Below are 10,792 nucleotides of genomic sequence, written 5' to 3' on the forward strand. Positions count from 1 at the left end.
TCTTTTATTCATTTGAAATTGAATAATCCACAGCAAGGGACCAATAGCATCATGTGCCTGATCCCTTCAGCAGTTTTGGAGAAACAAAGGAAAACTTTCATGAGATGTTCTTCTAAAATTGGAAAATGTACAACTAGGAACTAATAGGATCATGCATATCACGTTCACAAAGATGCCTTCAGTAGTTCATCAGAACAAGTATCATAGTTCTAGAAGTTATGATTGATAGAAAAAGTTACTTAAGAGTAAAGGCATTATACCCCTGTGACCCTTGAAGTAGACTAAGGTCATTTACACGACAATATTTTATAGCACTTCATCCAAGGTACCTACTGGCCAAATGTCAGAACCCTGTGTCTTTCAGTTTTCAAAGAAAAACTGTGCACCTTATCATAAACTCTGCTCACAGCCACTTAGTGATAGGTGAATTGAAAATTACCAAACACTTCTTTGTATGTTTATGTAGCTTTCAGCTTTTAATTCAGTAACAAAACAAATACAAAAGTAAACACATCTATCATGTTGTCACTGTTAAATAATAACTGTACATTTATACCCGACAAAACAGGGAATGACAATTCATTTCCATTAAAACACTATATAGGTGAGGTCATTCACATGTACAATGTATTCACATTCTTTAACTGAGTCATTCACATTTCCATTCACATCCACTTTCATTCAAAAACCATGTTCTAAATCCAAAATTCAACAGCTGAACCATTCAAGGCATACTGTACTCTTCTTTCGTGATCACAAGTTTCTTTCTCGGGGGAAACTTTTGGCAGGGGAGAAATAATCAGCTCTTACAGTCTGTCTTTCACCAATGTACATTTATAAATTTCAAATATAACATAGACTTATTGGTATTAATGTGCCATTATGATGATCAAGCGTGTACCACTGGGAGCAGGACAGTCAAAAAGGGGTGTCGTGAAAAATCTTGTTATCAGTTATATTAATAGCTTCATATTTAACACTTCAAACAAGAATGATATAAATGATCACCATTTTGTCCCTCATTGTATATTAAGAGATAAGACACATGTATCAAATTCCTCAGTACAGTATTAAGTGTGAAGGCGTCATAAAATGTACTTCCATGATCTTTGCTCAACCATTTACACATTCTTGGAACACAGGGATGATTTTTAAGACTTGAAGTTCAGGTGACACACATGCTACCAATTTCAGATGATGTCAAACATAATGATGTCAAACATGTGAAAATCACATTCCTGTCCATTTCTTCATCTTCAGCAAAATGAAACACTTCATCTACAAGTCATCATTACTTTTTCTCTTTCTTGTCTACATTTTCCATAAATTTTCTTCTATAATATGCAGTTTTTGCATCGTATGGGTAACCTTCCTCCTTTCGACGCTGAAATGGACAATTGTTTTCATTGTAAGATAATGGTTTAAATACAGTATTTCAGTATTAAATGGCATAAGCAGGATTAATGTGTATTTGGGAGAAAGAGAAATGCATGGTCAGAACGTGGTTTGAACTTGAGACCCTTGAAATTGAGCTCTTTCTTGAGATTTGAAGCATTTTCTCACATTTTTCTGGATAAAAGTGAATACATTGATACTTCAGAAATGCATATACAGGTAAATTTTGCATGAATTATAATACTCAATGCAATTTTGCCCCACTCAACTCTGCATTCAAAGTTACTTTTCAGACAAAATCAACAACATTTTCGACAAATAATTTCTTCAAAGGTCATTATTGACATGGGTATACCAAGCAACTGCCATATTATTTTCATCTTGAGGAAAAGTTATGAGCCTACATACTATATATATACACTGACATAAGCCTGTATGAAATACCTTAAAGCAGTACTACATGTACAATGTACATACACATTCCATATTACACATACCAGGTTGGGGAAAACCAACTTGCTTATTTATATACGCAAACTCACCTATTATACGCCAGTCGGAACATGGATTTGTTACTAAAAATAACCCAAATCGCTTTAACAGTAACCTTTGCAAGATATTATTAAAAATCTTGTTAATTTACCACAAGGTAAATAATATTTTGCTAAAAGATGTTTACTGAAAGCGTTGGCTACTTAGAAACTTGATGTAAGTTTACCTGAAGTATTGCATCTGTTTTTGGTACTTTCCCACATGCAAATAAAGTTTATTTTTGCATTTGTATTATGTTTCATGACTGAATAAATGCGACTTGGACAAACAATGTGAAAAATTTAAGACAAAAGTGATTTTGGCAATTTTTAGTAACAAATCCATACCCCTTTAGTATTGGCGTATAATAGGCGAGTTTGCGCACAGGGGCATGGATCGCTTAACTTGTAATATTAAAAAAAGGGTCTCCTATACTAATAAATGTATTTATTAGTATAGGAGACCCTTTTTTTAATATTGCAAGTAAAGCGATCCATGCCCCTGTGAGTTTGCGTATTATACGAAAGTTTGTGGTTTTCCCCGACCTGCATACGTCTCTCCTTCACCTTAGTAAGGCAGCAGGGTTTCGTTTCAAATGTCTAAAATACGCATAATGGTATACGTCATGTGTGTCACAGCACACATAAACATAACGAACCCCTGTGGTTAGACCACAGAGGTACAGTTCAATTTATCATTTTATATCCGAGGTCTCCTTGTTAACCATACATAATTAATATCTGAGGTCAAATTGAACCGTGCCCATGTGGCGAGACCGAGCGAAACTGCAACTTACTAATTCCTGTAGGAACTCTATCTAAATCAGAGGTTTATAACGATAGAGAACTCTACTGTATCGTTATAAATATCTTTAGCAACTTACGTAACGTTACTAATATACTAATAGACTGAAAGCTCTACTGTCTTATTATCAGCTGAACTCGTAATTACCTCTACTGTAGAGTCATCAGAGCTCGACATGAAATAAAACGTAACAGCACCAAGACCAATGACAGCCCCCATGCGGGTTGACAAAAAGTATATTATTTGTGCTCTCGATGACATTCTGAACTCCCTTGCAACAATCGCCGGTTATTGTCACACTCACTGAGAGGTTTGAAACAGAGGATTATAAAATATCGGAAGGAAAGCGGATTCCGGATTTTCAAAGAAATGTGATATCTGTAGAGAATAATACATGCCTTTTTCCATATCATACCCAGTATCCACCCGAGACTGCTATATCACTCCTAGGGCCGAAGGGCCGAAGTAATTTTACAAGGTGACAAAACTTTCCATCAGTAAGCTGACTGTAGGCATTCCTATGGGGAGAAACTGTGCCGCTCCTCTGGCCGACTTTTGGGTTTCATACGATGCTTAATTAAGCAATCAGGACAAAACTCAGCCAATTGCAAGTCTTTCAATTTAACATTCAAATATATCAACAATATGCTATCTTTAAATAAAAATTGTTATTGACCGCATCGATCTTAAATACTGTACGGTGTACCTTCCCGAGCTTGAAACTAAGGACACTACAGGCTTTTCTATCTCAGTCACTTTCGTCAATCTTTACTCGTAACAAAATGAAAAGGACCCCTTAAAACTACGCTTCGATCAGCGGGACTATTTTGATGTTCCGATTGTGATCTTTCTCTTTCTTGATAGTAACATCCCTATTTTCCCATGTTGCTGTTTACTCGGTCAGGAGTTTGTGTGCTATGAAATTTGTTTATTACGTTCATCAATGTCGTTTTGTTGTCACTAACCTAGTTCTCGCTTTGAAGCATATCTGGAATTTTACCTAAATTTAATACGGAAGATACTTACCCTTCCCGAACAGCTGGTCTTAGTTGCATTGTATTTTTTCAAAGGTCTAAATGCCTTTGTTCAAATGTTGCCCTCGTTTTATCGATTTTAAGTTCTCACTTTGTCTACGCTTCGGTGTTCTTTTTTTTTTTTTTATTTCAGGAACCCCTCTCTCTCTCACTTATAAAATTTAATTTAAGTTTATAGATTTTTCGATAACAATGAGTGATTATTCTTCTTTAAAATAATTTCATAAATAGTGTCGTCAGTGGAAATTAGTTGAAAACTCCTGCTAAAATCCTTATATTAATTATTACCACACATTAATATATAATTTCGTTCTTTCGGTATATTTAATCAGATAACGCAGTGGTACATCTATTAATTGATTTTATTAAACTTAAAAACTGTTGTCGTTGAAGTGGAAAACAACAGCATATTTTTCAGCAAATTGCTCAAGTGCCTACACAAGAATGTAAATCCGAGCTACGCCCCTGAATTAAATAAAATAAAATTAAAGACATTTCAAAGTTTGGTTGTTTATTTTGTTTAATGTGTGATACATGTTCATATGTCTTTATCAAATAATTATATTCATGGTGAAAAGTCTGTTTGTTGACCGACAATCAGAATACTCCGGCATGTGTCGAGGTTTCGTGACAGCTACGTGTAGCAATGCACACTTTCAACCATTTCTCGTCACAATTTGCACAGCAGTGAAACGTATATATTATTATATACATATAGTATGTGAAATGAACGGCAAATAGTATCATATATTACAAACACTGACATGCACATCAGGCAATGCAGTATACCTTACTTCCTGCCAAAAATTTAATATGCCGTAGGCCTATAGAAGGTGAAACCAGCACAAGGCTCAATTTCAGAATCAACAACCGCTGCTCCAGAACAAAGCAGATGTCCATATGTGGCAAAGCACTTTAACATGCCGAGACATTGGAGACATGCAGGTGGTTGCTTTTGATCATTTCCCAACCTGCAATGAATCGAGACGGCTCATTCCCCGAATACTAACTCTGGAAAATTCAAAGGAAGGTGTGTTTATATAGGAAATCCTTTGAAGTTTAGTTATAGCCTGTTTCAACTAAGAATGTCAACTCATTGAGTTCCTCGTCGAAGATTGAAGGTATGGGTCTTATAGATTCCACGCAGCGGTTGGTGATCTGGTTCATTATCTGTTTTGCAACAACACTGGTTGGGTCTGCGGCGTGGTTGTGTTGATGTCTTCCGAAGTTTGCTGGTATGTTGGTTACTGTCTGAAAGTACAAGTTTAACTAATATCTATATATCAAAGCACACAATAACAGATAAAGTCACGCAAGTTCACACAAATCTGAAAATAAGTACAAGTTTTATATGACAATGATTTTAAGAGAAATCACGAAGTACAAAGTTTTACTAAAACGATGACAAATTCTGAATACAAAATACACATTCACTGAGTAAAGAAGTTCATGTTTCCAAGTACAGAGCGAAATATGATAATTCTCCAAAGTGTGCTGCTGTTTTATACATTACCCATTTAACAGCTTGGGATCGGAACTCTAAATATTATTGATTCTTTTGCAATTATTAGCAGCTTAGTTATTATCTGATTAGTTATCAGAAGAACAGCTTGGGATCGGAACTCTAAATATTAATTATTATTTTGCAATTATTAGCAGCTATTGATTATCTGATTAGTTATCAGAAGTTGATTTACCTGTGCAATTTAGCTGTACACTTTACTGCAATATACTATAACTTACTATCATCACAACTGACCACCTATGTAAACATGTGATTTGAAGCAGAGTTGGTATTCGGGGAAGACCCCAGGGAAAGGTACATGTAATGTACTGAAATAGTACATTGCTAAATTGAAGTATTTCTAATTTGTTACATTTTATCAACTACTTGTATCCAATGACCAGGCAAAGCTCACAGTCACTTGTTATTAGCTCATCTTGCCCAAAGGGCCAAGTGAGCTTCCGCCATTGCGTGTCGTCTGTCGTCAACTTTTTTCTTTAAATGACTTCTCCTCAAAAACAAATAGGCCTAGTGTTATGATATTTTGCAAAAAGCATGCTGGAAAGAAGGGCTACCAAGTTTGTTAAAAATGAATGACCTTGACTTTCTTTCATTGTCATTGGGGTCAAATATTTTCACATATTTTAACAACTTTCTTTTTCTAAATAACCAAAATGCCAAGTGTGATTTATATATATTTGGCCAGTAGCATGCAAGGGTTAAGGGCTAACATGTTTCAAACGAATGACATTGAACCAACTTCAAGGCCACCGGGGTCAAATATGTTTAAATATTCAAATAGCTTCTCCTGAATAACCAAAACGCCCAGGGTGATGATATCTGGCCAGTAGCATTCTGGTAAGAAGGACCTTGATCGACCCTCAACGTCACTGGAGTTCTATGATTAAAAAACAATTCTGAATAACTTCTTTAGAAGTACCAAAATGCACAGGATGATGATATATGGCCAGTTGCATTGTGTGATAAACAGCTACAAAGTTTGTTCAAATGAATGACATTTACCAATATTCAAGGTCACAGTGGTCATGTGTCTTCAAAAATAGTCAAGAATGTGGTCAGGCTCCCTGGACAGAAAGAAAGGACATAAAAAGAGGCCAAATGGGCCTGCATCACTCACCTGGTAAAAATCAAGGTTACAAGTGTGAGATTTTTACCAGGTGAGTGATGCAGGCCCTTTTGGCCTCTTGTAATGTCATTTCTTCTTTTTCAGGGAGCCTGACCATATTCTTTACTGTTTATAAGCTACTGTGATTTGTTGAAATGCATTGTAAAATTTGATACATAGCATAATTTTAATCCATAGAAACTGAAAAAATATATATCTGTTTGACCGTATTTTGTACAGAATCGACTCCTTATTCAGACAACTGTAAACAGACCACAACCCCAAGCGTGCATACATAGTTATGTAGAACTGTCCAATATAATCATTTCCAGAGAGGGCGAGTCACACAATGGTATTTGCGTTATTTAAAATCAATGCCATATGGCCGAGTCACCTGTCATGTACCGAGTATTACCATTATATTCTATTGGAAGTGTATTCAAAAATATATGAGACCAGCTATATCTATTAAAAAAATTGAGCTAAGAAAACCATACAATTGTATTAATCTTTTATTCGAGTAAAGAGCGCCAAATTGCACCTCAAATTATGCAAAATTTCATGTTGTGAGAATTTGATGCTTAAAACAGCACATATTTCTCATAAACAAAAGTAAAATCCAGCTTTTGTTCTATTGTAATGGTCTTTGCTAGTCTTATAGTGGAATTAATTTAACGAATGCTAATCAGCTTTACTTGTCCTACTCTGATGAACAAAAACATTTTTCCCCCCCCGACTCTCCAGGAAAAAAGGAGGTTAAAAAGGAAAGCATACACAGCAAATATACAAGTTTGGTACTTTTTTTATTTGAAAATATCCAGATTATCTGTTCAACACATTTTGCATAATATTATGGGAATGCTATTCCCATCATAAGTGATATATCAACTGTTTAATTAAAATTTAGAAGGAATCGGTAAATAATTGTCCATACATATTATCAGGTACAATGTATTATGTCACACATATATACATATTCATACCCAGGTCTGAGCTTCAAAAGAGCATTCCAGAAAGGGGAGGTAACTACATTTTCTGCGATGGCCCAGTAATTATTCTTCACTATTTTAAATAATATTCCATTTTAGCTCATTGTCATATATGGAGATAAATGGTAAGGTCAAGAATTTAATCACTGTGTCATTGTTATTCTCAGCTTGTAATTGATCTGATTATTAGTTACAGTTAAATTTTAAGTGATCATTTTCTGAATTAAGACAACTTTTGTTTCAAAATGTTTGCACTTGGTATTTCTTCAACATGTATTCCTGTTTCCTCACAGAAATAAACATTTCCATTTCGAAAATATGGCTCCTTCTTTTTGTACCATTCGTCCACATTGAATTCAGGAAAGAAAAACTGCATTTCTTTTCGTGCCGATTCATCAGAGTCTGATCCATGGGTCGAGTTCCTTGTATCCGTCAGTCCAAACTGTCCACGGATACTACCTGGTTCTGAATGAACCGTTTGAAACACTTTGGTAGGTCCCATCAGTTTTCTCCATTCCCGTATACCATCATCTCTGGCTAAAATATGTGCAGAGATTCCACCACTTGCCATAAAACTTACAAGTCTGTTATGGAAAAATCTTCCTTCATGTTCTTTATAAAATTCTTCAGCTTTTTTGCGAGGCAAATACAAATCCTTAGACCTTACAAAATAAAATCCATTTGTCAAAAGAATTTTCTTAATTTCCCTTACTATGTGTGGCTGAGCAGTCACATCTGGTTTGAAAATAGCTAATGTTAATTGAAGAAGTTTCATTTTAAAAGCTAGTGACAATTTTTGTTCTCTAAAATGATATAGCCAGTCCTCGGAAGTCAACTTATTCAGACTTCTTTTTATCTTCTGTATAAGCTTCACTGGGTTGAAGTGTATCCCTTCCAAGAATATTTTTCATAGCCTTGGATTTTAACTGATTGTTTTCGTCCATATATCCCTTTTCCAGCAAAATCTGAAATGAATAAAAACAACCATAATCAATATTATTTGTAACATTTATTTGAGAAAACTAAATTATAACGTTTACATTTTATCAAAGCATGCTACAGGGTAAATATCATAACCCTAGTGCACTAGTCATCTCACTTTATTATATAGAAGAAGCTTATACATTTTAACACATTTGATCTATGTGACCTTCAAAGTGGGTCAATGTCATTGATTTGGACCTCTTGGTTAATTTAGAAAACAAACTGATATGCTGGATGGATGTCAAACAGACTGCACATGGAAGTCGAGGGTCTACCTAAGTCAGGAGTTAGGAGATTAATTAGGTTGCCTAACAAGCATCAGCGGTAGGGAATTTCCCTTTAGCAATTAGCGGTAGACCATAGGGCTGGAGAGCCATTATAGGGTTGCGTTTTGAGCTCCAACAACAGCACTATCTTTATCATTTTTCCTTGTCGTACTACAAATTGGTGCCGTTGACCCTCCCCGTTCAAGGTAGGAGAACCCTTGGTGGGGAGTCAAAGAACCAGGGCTGGTGTTTGAAAAAAGGGGGGAATATTGAAAAAGATGTGGATTAATTAGGTTGCCTTACAAGCGTCAGCTGTAGGGAATTTTCCTTTAGTTAGCAGTAGCGCATCAGGTTGGAGAGCCAAGGGTCGCAGGTTCGAGCCCCAGCGATGGCATTATCTTTATCATGCAGGCCATTATAATATAGAAAGGATAATTGAGATAACATCATTCGTGATCTGTCATGGCGGTCGTTTCTATTTTTTTCTTCAAGACAGACTTTGTTAATTTTGTAAAAGAGTTTTTGCATAAGTAAGGATTCGTTTTTTCAACAATTATGCAATATTTTGATAACGTTATACTCATATGAGGCGTGAATTATGTGCAATCTTAATTACTGATTAACATTTTTGATTTTGCTCCATTAGTTGGTATTGGACCGCTTCGTAGCTCTGACGACGCAATATATAAAAAAAATCTCTCACCGTCAGAAAGCTACGTTATCGCAGCTAACTTACCCTATGCAGCCCTTGAAGCCCTCATCACACTCTAAAACATACCCCAGTTTTTATCTTTTACCTATACCTTGCACAAAAAATCACCCCCCCCCTTCCCTCCAACTAATCATTGTAAATAACCTATTTTTTCACGCCTCTGCAATCGGACTCTACGAGGGCATAAACGTCACAACTGACGGAGCCTCCGTAATTTAAAGAAAATTGTCACTGTACCTACTTTCACTTTGTCTTGGCATCCGACTAAAAATTGTCTGGCAGACTTACTTATCCTAGGAGGATCATGAAATAGATTTTAAATGGTTACCTGTCGCATTTCTTCATTTGAATTCTTGAGATATTTGTATGAAAATATTACAAATCCGATGGAACACGCCACGAAACTGTTGCGTATCATCATCCTAACTACATGACAGAGCAGGACAACGTGTTTGAAGTTACTAAAATCAAAGAAGGAAATGCTATTAAAATCCGGAAATGGTGGTAGGTAAATCTTGTACCCCGTTCCCGGACCCGGACTGAAACCCCGTACCGGGAATATAAAGATATTTTAATATCTCATTAACGCGATGGTTTATAATTTTTATAAAAATATAGGATAATTTCAAACATTATTTTCAAAATGTGACAATTACAGAAATGTTAATTTATTATCTAATAATTTAGAAATCGACGATAATGTGTTTTTCAAGGGAAACTTGTACGCCGCAGTCAACCGTGAAAATCACGGTTTTTCACATATAACTAGAAATTTAGGGAAAAATAACATGTTAGTTTCAGATATATAGAAGAAAATACCTTACTGTTGATAATTATGTAAGTTTCGTTGAAATAAACAACATATTTCACATGAAATTCTGACGTTGTTGTGATCGCAGGTGTTTTGTTTCCCCACGTACCCGTACTAAGGGGACATAACTTCGTCAAGACTCGTGTTAAATATGCATAATATGTAAAAAACCTCCACCACCATCATCATATGGGGGAAATAGAAAAGTTTTAAAAAACAGTATTACCAAATGTGCAACAACAGAAAAACGGGGTTGACTGTGGGGTTTTTGCTATTGCTAACTTGGTAGAATTTTGTTTCAATGGGTTTAACGGGAGTGAAGAGTTAGAGTTTGACACCACTTGCATGAGACAACATCTTGTAGAATGTATTTCCAATGGAATCTTTACTAAGTTTCCTAGGAAAAAAATGAGTAGGCATAGGCAAAAGAAAACTTCTTTATCATTTGATATTTTTATTGATCGCGAAGCAGATGGGTGTCACATCTCAAATGTATTTGATGATATGGTTTCTTGTGATGCTGGCTGTGACAGATGGTTTCATAATAGATGTGTAAGTGATCTGTCAGATTTACATATATATGATGAGGTAATGCATACATATCATATTAGACATTCATATTTTTTCATTTTTTTT

The 10,792-nt window shown here is 35.4% G+C and overlaps 1 long non-coding RNA gene across 1 annotated transcript; it reads right to left on the reverse strand.

The window, feature by feature from the left end:
* Window positions 1-456: 456 nt before the first annotated feature.
* Window positions 457-3,039, reverse strand: LOC110458406. Its single transcript, XR_002463789.1, has 2 exons — window positions 2,878-3,039; window positions 457-1,384 (listed from the first exon to the last, which is right to left on the reverse strand). It is a non-coding gene; the product is annotated as an uncharacterized LOC110458406 (long non-coding RNA).
* Between the last annotated feature and the right edge of the window lie 7,753 nt (window positions 3,040-10,792).

The sequence above is a fragment of the Mizuhopecten yessoensis genome, unplaced genomic scaffold, assembly GCF_002113885.1.
Source record: "Mizuhopecten yessoensis strain PY_sf001 unplaced genomic scaffold, ASM211388v2 scaffold9563, whole genome shotgun sequence".
Classification (NCBI taxonomy): Eukaryota; Metazoa; Mollusca; class Bivalvia; order Pectinida; family Pectinidae; genus Mizuhopecten; species Mizuhopecten yessoensis.